Genomic DNA, 9,756 nt, shown 5'->3' with positions numbered 1-9,756 from the left:
AATAAAGTCTGAAAAAATCCACTGGATTTAGAAACAAGGAAGTCGTTGGTGGCCTTTGCAAACGCAGTTTCATTGGAAGTGATAGGAAGAGAGGTCAAATTACCGTGAGTCGAGAAGTGGGTGTGAAGGTGCGGCAGTGAAGACTGTACAATACATTTTCAAGACATTTGGCTCTTTCCAAGAAAAAAGAGAGAAGGCAATAGGAAGGAGGCAAAGATTTTTATTCAGATGAGAAAATGCTTTTGGCGTGGATCCAGCAAAAGGAATAAAAGGCAAATTTACAGAGATAAGTGAGAAAGTAGCACCCCCAGAAAAGGAATAGGAGGGAATCCAAAGCATTGGTGGAGAAATTCACTTGGAAAAGCAGAGGGACATTTGCACTGTGACAAGAAGGAAGCATGAGAGATTAGTACATTAGTAGGTTTCGTGGCAGGAAGTTGAGGAAATTGTTGTTTGGTGGTGTCTAGTTTCTCTGTGAAATGGGAACATGATATCAGCCAGTGAGAGTGGGATAGGAGATGGTATGCAAGGTCTGAGAAGAGCAGAGAAAGATTGAACTAGCCTCAGTGAGTGAACAATGGCAGCAAGATGACTGAGGCAGCATACAGATTTCTGGGCAGTTATGAGGCCTCTTGAGGTCCGTGACCATTCATTGTAGCAGCAGCAGTCTGCATGGTTGTGTGATAAGCATTTTTCCCCAACAGTATTCAGCCATCTGGTGGGGGGTGCAGAGAGGTTAGTTCAATCGGTCCAGGTTTGGGTTTCATCAGGTGGTGAAATGGAAGGACAAAGAGGTGGATGATCCTGCAATGGGTCGAGATGATAGAGCTTAGCACCTAAACTGCATGAGAGAGTGTAAAAGTGTTATAGACTGGGGGTCCCAGTGAAGTCAGAGATCCCTTATCTTGGAAATAGTTGAATGAGAGAGGTGTGATCAGAAAGTGGAGTGATGAAGCTTGACTAGGTCCAGCTGATGGCAAGGTCCAGGATGTAGCCATGGGAGTGGGTAGCTGGAGTGGAATATAGAAGACAGTCAAGATGTTGACATGGCCAGCCCCCCAGATGATGGCAGGACTTGAGGAGGGAAAAGGATGCTTGTGAGCTAGGTACCAAAGTCCTTGATGGATTAAGAAAATTGTTCTTGAGTCTGATGCTTGAGGTGATGCTGTGAATATGAGGAAGGATAATGGTCAATACATTAGAGTGGCATGACCCTCAAAGTAGCAAGGGTTTTTACAAGAAAGAGGCGGAATAAGGAACTGGGTTGGGCTTTGGTGAGGAGACCCCAGCCCCCCTGCCAATCCTGAGACTTTTGGGGTATAAGAATATAAACAGCCTCCACCAGGGAGGGCTCTGCAGAAGTGGCACCTGGAGTAGAGCCAACTTTGGGGGCAGGCTGAGGGGAGGCAGAGCAAGTGTGGAGAAGCTAAGGGTGGAGAAGACTGCTGATTGGGAACAAAGGCCTTTGAGGGCAGAGTAAAGAGGCTAGGAAGGAAGGACGGGTAGGAAATCAGGTCAGGGAAGATCAAGCACAGAGCAGTGCAGGGGTGAGGAGACCATGGGTAGAAAGATGATGGTTGGCCTAGAGAGTTAATGTTTGGTGGGGAGAGCATGAGGGCAGGTCTGTGGAGTGGAGGTCGGAAGCAGAAGTGATCTAGGAGAGGAAAATTGGGGTCTGGGTAGAGAATGAGGGTAGGTCTGGCAAGAGGATGAAGGCAGAGGGTTTCACAGGAGGGAAATGGGAGAAAGGTGGTCTCTGGGGAGAGGATGGGCGGAAAATAAACTGGGGGAAAGATGGGGCACATGGAGTCTGTAGGGAAGTGATGGGTGGCAGGAGGGATCTGTGAAGAAGTTATGAATGGGGAGCAGAAGGAAGGGACTAAGAGAAGGAAGTGACAAACTGTAGTACATCTGCCCTGAGGGAGAAGTAAAGGCCAGGACACCCTCTGGCTAGGCCTGAGGTCAGAAGGAGAGTGTTTCTTTCTCTGTCTCTCTTCTCCCTCCCTCTCTCTTTCTGAATGGGGAGCTAAGAGTGAGGAGTTAGGATGGGAGCCCAAGGAGAAGATCTCTCTCCCATTCTGCAGATGGAGCCTGCAGGAACAGGGGACACTGACTGCCTTGTCTCCAAGGCCATCTGGGGACAGGGAGCCAGGCTGGCAGCCCATGCTCTAGAGGCTTCTTGCTTTTAGAAACGTGTCTTTGATTTAGGGAAAGAAAGCCCTCTGAGAAATTTTATTTAGAAACAAGACCAGGTGACCTTTTGGTTTTTATTACCTCTGCTCGTTTGTCACTAAGGACTTTTGACTTAGTACAATAGCTGGGGTTTTTGAGATCTTGTGATCTTAGTTTCCCTGCGTGAAGAAGAACCATTTGTCTGCTATAGATATGATTTGTGGGGGAGTCCAGATTTATTAATCACCTCTGAAAATGGAGAGGAAATTAAAAACAAAGAGTCCACTCTGGGCTGAAGACAAAGTAGGTTTGTCGTCCTTGCAGAAGATTTTGCCAAGGTTAAAAGGCCACAAACAAACCAATTTGGACCATGGTTCCTAATCCGGATTTTAATTTCATGTGCTTTGATTTTTTCAGGCCATTTTCTCTCCAAGGTAAAATAATGACAATTTTAATTGGCTGCCACTTACAGAGAGATTCCAATAAGCATGATGGCATACATATATTTTTCTCTGGCATTCCATGTGTGCTCCGGTTCTTATGATCAAGCTGGTGAGGCTGACTTTTACTGCATGCTGCATGCCATGATCAGCTGACTATAAATTAAATCCTCTTTTCCAAAAGCCATTTTCCATTAGTGCTAATTTGTTTGCTTCTCATTTCCACTGATCATTAGAGTCTCTGCTTGTGAGCACCAAATTGGAAATAATTTCTTTGACATTTCAAAAAAAAATCTCCCCTTCTTGAATGCCATTTGGCTGTGCAGCTAAAGAACATTATGGTTTGCAGAGGAACAGTTCACTCCAATTACAATTTAACTGACCGTTCATGGCACTGAATCCCTGTCCTTAGTGTCCAGAGATGACACCGTTGCTGACATTGCTATTTCCTGTCATAGCTGTAAAATGCCTCATAGACTTTGCACTGGCCTTCTTGGATGGAGATTCTGCCACCCTGCACATGGTAGCTTTGGGAAGTTGGTAGTTTTATGGACCTACATATCAGGGACCCTCAGATATAACCATCTAAAACAGGAGCAGGCTGATTTCTTCACTCATTCACCCAGCAAGCATTTATTAAACATCTATTTTGTGCCAGGCATTATGCCAGGCCCTGGGGACACAGAGATAGGGAAGACCAACCCCTGCCCTTGAGGAACTCACACTCTACTGGGATGGATGGTTAGTTTTACAGCATAGTAGGGGAAGAGGTGGCATAGGTGGGACCACAGAACCAAGAGCCCCTAGTTGTCTTGGGGAATTAGTCAAAGGGCAAAAAGGAGGCTGGCCATTCCCCATGGCAGAGCATCATTGAAATAAAGAGGGTCTGGAAGGGTCTGGGAAGTTGAAAGGTGAGATGAGGTTAGCCCGGGGCCAAGTTTGAAGGGCCTTGTATGCCACGTGTTGTTTAGAGAAATTTGGGGGTGAAGAATAGAGGAAGGGTAGAAGCTTGAAGGAAAGATCATCAAAAAAGCGTTATTTACCTATTGATTTTGGTTGGTGAAGATTGAGTAGGTATTTACAAGGAGTCAGAAATGGGGTTCCTGGGCGGCTCAGTCGGTTAAGCCTCTCAGTTCAGCCCAGGTCATGATCTCTCAGTTCATGGGTTCAATCCCAGCATTGGGCTCTGTACTGACAGCTCAGAGCCTGGAGCCTGCTTCAGATTCTGTGTCTCCCTCTCTCTCTGCCCCTCCCCTGCGTGTGCTCTATTTCTCTCAGTCTCTCAAAAATAAATTAACGTTAAAAATTTTGTTTAAAAAAGAGGAGTCAGAAAGATGGAAAGATTGAAAGATAGAAGGGCAGACTCTAGCACCCGTGGAAGGGCTAGGTGCTGACATGGTAGGGTTGAGAATGGACGGGAGAGAAGGGCCCTATTTTCTCTGTTAAGTAGGAAGCAAGGTCAGCTGTGCATCCTTGATTCCTCCCCCACTTTTATCCTTCAATGCCAGTCACCAGGTCCTGTCGATTCTACCTATGTGGCATTCCTGCTCCTCTCCAGCCCTACTGTCACCAGAATCTTTTGCCAAGATTAGGGGAACAGCCTCCTAACTGGTGCCCCATGTCCAGTCTTGCCCCCTTACAATCATCTTTCCACACTGCAGTCAAGAGATTTCTAGAACAAACTCTTTTCTTGTCACTCTTGACTTAAAACCCTTTAGTACCTTCATGTGGCCCTAGGGATCGAGGGCAGACCCTGTAGCACAGCACACACAGCTCTTCATTCTCTGGCCTCTGCCTATTTTCACAGTTTTATCCCTCGCCACTTCCATCCTCATACTGTGGCCAGACATTCTGAAATGGTCTCAGCAATGAAAATAGAAGCTAAGTTTTATGTTGGCCCTTTGAGGTATCATCACCTTTTCTCAGGTAAGAGAGCTGAAGCCTAGAGAGACGTTAAATACTTTGCATAAGGTCACACAGCCTGGAGGCGGGAGATCATGGCGCTCTAGTCTCTATGTTCCTAACAACAGCCCTGTACTGCCTCCCACCTGGAATTCTTTAAATATGCCTCACATTCTCTCACCTCTAAACCTTTGCATATTTTATTTCCTCTACCTGAAATACAATGTTATCACCTCTTCACCTGGCTGGCCATCTATCATAGCCTTTCAGCCTGGAGTAGTACTGTAGAGTGCTTTTAAGAAGCTCTCCTGTGGAGCGCCTGGGTGGCTCGGTCAGTTGAGCGTCCAACTTCAGCTCAGGTCATGACCTCACGGCTCATGGGTTCGAGCCCCGTATCGGGCTCTGTGTTGACAACTCAGAGCGTGGAGCCTGCTTCGGATTCTGTGACTCTCTCTCTCTCTCTCTCTCTCTGCCCTCCCCCGCCTGTCCTCTCTCTCTCTCTCTCAAAAATAAACATTAAAAAAAAAAAAAAAAAAGAAGCTCTCCTGTGAAGTAAGAAAACCAGAGAGGGGACTGGAGGGAGACATGGGGCTGAGGTAGCGGGTTTTGTTTTCATTTTTGCTTAATTTTGTTTTAGACTAGGCAAGAATTAAGTAAGTTAACAAGAAAAATGCCTAAATAAAGAGTGCAGTTGAGGATACAGGGGAGAAGGGGGCAGTGGGTGGAGTGAGAGCCTTAAGAAGGCAAGACGGATGGAGAGTTCTGGGAGAGGGAGAAGGAAAAAAGGACAGGTGTGGGTACAGGTCAAATGGGAAGAGTGAAGAAGTCTGTGAGGACATTCTTGCCTCATGGCTTTTTGTTAACCCAGGAGTAGATGTCCTGAGAACAGATGGAGGAGGTGGGAGGGCAAGGAGCTTGCAGACGTCACAGGCGGCTCATCGTGAGTATGAATGCGGGGCTGGTTAGAGGTGCAGGTTCAGGGTCATTGGAATCTAGATTCTGTGCCTCTCCTACCTGCTTCAACAGATCCTGGGATTTACTCCATCAGAGCACTTTTCACTTACTTTTTAAGTCGTGATTTTTTTTTTAAGTTTATTTATCTATTTATTTTGAGAGAGAGAGAGAGAGCATGAGTGCGTGTGTATAAGTGCAGGGTTGGGGGTGGGCAGAGAAAGGGAAAGAGAGAATCCCAAGCAGACTCCACCTGTCAGTGCAGAACCCAATGTGGGTTTCAATTCCATGAACCATGAGATCATGACCTGAGCCAAAATCAAGAATGGGATGCTCAAGGCGCCCAAGAGCACTTTTCACTTTTCATTAAAATCACCAGGTTGCCTTTCTCTCCACCCACCAATCTCTAAGCATCGTGAAGGCAAAGACTAGATTTGTCATGTTAACCAGGCCCAATCCCAGTACTTGGCTGGGAATCAACACCCAGGACATCTGTTTAATTAATTACTGTGTGAAGTTAAGGAAATTAAACGCTCATTATGAGCACATTATGTCAGATGTCAATTAAAATAACCCTTGTTGAGCATCCATTATGTGCCAGGGATGATACCAGCCACCCAGATTTCAAAGTTAGAGCATGTTGATGTTGAAATTGCCCAGCCGTGCTTGGGTAAACAGGAAGACAGGTGCCCAAACCATCATGAGCATCAGGGAGTGGCCCATAAATGAGCGCCGAAGCCTAGAAGAGGGGGAAGGACAAGAGGCTGGACCTCAGAGGAAAAGAAGTAATTTTTTAAATTTATTTTTATTTTATTTTTTTTTAACTGCTGACTTTTTTTTTTTAAGTTTATTTATTTATTTTGAGAGAGAGAGAGCACAGGAGCAGGGGAGGGACAGAGAGGGGGGTGGAGAGAGAGAGAGTCCCAAGCAGGCTCTGTGCTGTCAGCACAGAGCCCAGTGTGAAGCTCAATCTCACGAACTGTGAGATCATGACCTGATACGAGATCAAGAGTTGGATGCTGGGGCGCCTGGGTGGCTCAGTTGGTTAAGCGTCCAACTTCAGCTCAGGTCATTATTTTGTGGTTCACAAGTTTGAGCCCCATGTCAGTCTCTGTGCTGACAGCTCAGAGCCTGGAGCCTGCTTTGGATTCTGTGTCTTCCACTGTCTCTCTGCCCCTCCCCTGCTCTCTTTCTCTCTCCCTCTCTCTCTCTTAAAAATACTGAACATTAAAAAAAAAAAAGAGTTGGATGCTTAACTGATTGAGTCACCCAGGTGCCCCTTTTTATTTTATTTGAGAGAGGGAGAGCGCACAAGCAAGGAAGAGGGACAGAGAGAGAGAATCTCAAGCAAGCTCCACACCCAGCACAGAGCCCAACATGGGGCTCGATCCCACACCCCTGGGATCATGACCCGAGCCAAAACCAAGAGTCCAGTGCTCAACCAGCTGAGCCACCCAGGCACCCCAAAAAGAAATGATTTAATATGAGGAATTTAGAGAAGGGTTTGAAGCATGGGAAAGAGGGCAGCCTCCTCTCAACTCCCACTGGAAGCCGTGACTTGGGGCAGGGGCGGAGGAGGTCAGATTTCAGTTGTGGCAGAATTTAGAAGTTCTTTGGGCTGAGATGTTTGAAACTTTATCTTGAGACTAATGAGGAACAACTGAAGACATTGAAGCAGGGAAATCTGTCGGATTTGCATTGTTTTTAAATCTCAGGTGACTGAAGATTAGGATGAGGTAAACCTGAAGATCGGGTAGAGGCCATTGCAGCAATCCATGTGAGGGATGACGGGGTCAATGAACGTAGTGGCAGTGGAGATGAAGATAAATAAACTGATGGAGATTTAGGAAGGCCAACTGGCAGAACCTGGCAACAGCTCAGACAAGGAGGGTAAGGGAGAGGAATGTGTCAAAGATAGCTCTTGGGGGAGTGCCTTGGGTGGCTGAGTCGGTTAAGGTTAAACGTCCCACTCTTGATTTTAGCTCAGGTCATGATCTCACAATTCGTGAGTTCAAGCCCTGCATTGGGCTCTGCATGGACAGCACAGAGCCTGCTTGGGATCCTCTCTCTCCCTCTCTCTCTGCCCCTCCCCACTCACTCCCTCTCTCAAAAATAAAAATAAACAGGGGTGCCTGGGTGGCTCAGTCGGTTAAGCGTCCGACTTCAGCTCAGGTCATGATCTCGCAGTCCATGAGTTCGAGCCCCGTGTCTGGCTCTGTGCTGACGGCTCAGAGCCTGGAGCTTGTTTCAGATTCTGTGTCTCCCTCTCTGTCTGGCCCTCCCCCGTTCATGCTCTGTCTCTCTCTGTCTCAAAAATAAATAAACATTAAAAAAAAATTTTTTAATAAAAATAAACATAAAAATATATATATATCTCTTGGGTGACTAGGAGAGTGGTGAGCTAGTTACGAACTAGGGCAACACAGGGGAAGGAGCAAGTGTGAGGGTTTGGCAAGCTCAGCTGTGGATGTAGGATTTGAAGAGTGTGTGAAACATACTGATGAGGACGTCCACTGGTCATTAGGTACAGGCATCTGGACCTCAGAAGGGAGGCCCAGGCTGACAGTGTGGCTTTGGGAGACCTAAAGCCTGCAGATGTAATATGAAGTGATTAAGTGGAGGAGGCCAGCCGGGAGATTACAAAGCGTGAGAAGACAACTGAGAACAGAACAGAGCTGCACAGGAGCCTGAGGAGGATCCAGTGAGGGGGGTAGAACCAGGGAGAGTGAGGTCAGGAAAGAAATGTTGAAAAGGGAGTCACCCACAATCCATCAGAGGTCAAGCAAGATGGGACTGCAAGTTAGCCACCGAATTTGACAATAAGAGGTGTTTGGTGACATTTTGGAACACAAGGGAGAGCAGAATCAGTGCTTTTGGTTTAACGGAGAGAAGATGGACTCTGGAGTTACACACAAACCTGAGTGCAGTTTCCGTTTCCACCCCTGCTTAGCTGTGAGGCCGTCAATAAATGAGCAAACTTTCTAAACCTTAGTTTTTCCCATCTAGAAACTAGAGATAATAATAAATACTTCCTCAGGATCTTAAGAGGATTAAAATAATGTCCATAAAATATATGTGACTAGCTCTTATAAACACTAAAAAACATTAGTTTCTCCTCCCCACCATCATTCCATCTCTCCTCCCTTCACCATGAAAGATACAGAATGTATCCCCTTATATTTGGTAGTCAAGAAGAAGCTCAGATACAGAATTTATCCCAGCCACTCTCTCCCGAACGTGGTACATTTCTCTCCTTTTCCCACTGTTTTCTTCTTTTTAATTCTTTTTAAAATTGTACTTACTGGTTATTTGGTTTGGGGTTTTGGGCTTTTTGTTTTGTTTTGTTTGTAATCCTCACCAAGTCCTATTTTGAAGAAAAGCTGAGATAAAAATAAATAAGTGGCTGGAGGCTCTTGATTCAACATGACTGCCATCCTGTACCTCCCCTACTTCTCCATACCTCCCTAACATAACACTAAAGAAATACAAAAAGGTATTACAGCAGATGAAAGCTCGATAAATATTTAGAAAGCAGGTAGGGAATGTTACCTGGCTTGAAACACCCTAAGAAATCACAAACAAAGTGCCAGCAGGGGGAGATTACCAACAAGAAGCAAGTCAGTTCACCTAGTTTAACTTCCAAAAAGCTTAGTGCCTTGAAGGCACGAATTAGCACATGTTAGAATGAGGTATGGGGCTAACAGAGGGGAACTGGCTGAAATCTGTATGCAGAGCACTTTGCCCCCACCCCAAGCTCCTTCCTCAAAAACCACATGGCAACTCTAAACTCTTGCAGCATCAGAAAGAAGGAAATTGAACCCTGGAGGCCCCCATACTCAAGAGACCTCAGGCATAGTCTGAAGGGCAGGGATGAGATAGAGGATGGAAAACTGAGTGTCGGAGGGAAAGCCTACACACTGCATTGGGGCAGCCCGAGCCCCTCACCTCGTCCCAGGCATCTAGCACCCTCCAGCCTCTCACGACCTGTAAAGTAGAAAAGTCCTGAAGACACCCAGAAGGGGTAAAAAATAAAAAAACAACCCTCCACTGACATTTATGTGTTCTTCAATGAAAAGACTGGTTATTGCCTGATAAAGAAATTTCCAAAACTCGCAGGAACATAGCACCTGATCAAGAGAGCCCACCAAGGGCCTAGAATACTAAGTGAAAAAGACCTGCACCAAGGCATACGGTCATACAATTTCAGAAAAGTGTTTAAAAGCATCGTGAATGAAAAAGCAAGCCACAGGCAATGGCACATAAATCAGAACGACATCAGACTTCTCAACAG

Source organism: Panthera onca, chromosome C1, assembly GCF_046562875.1.
Source record: "Panthera onca isolate mPanOnc1 chromosome C1, mPanOnc1 haplotype 2, whole genome shotgun sequence".
Lineage (NCBI taxonomy): Eukaryota > Metazoa > Chordata > Mammalia > Carnivora > Felidae > Panthera > Panthera onca.
This window is presented reverse-complemented; position numbering follows the sequence as displayed.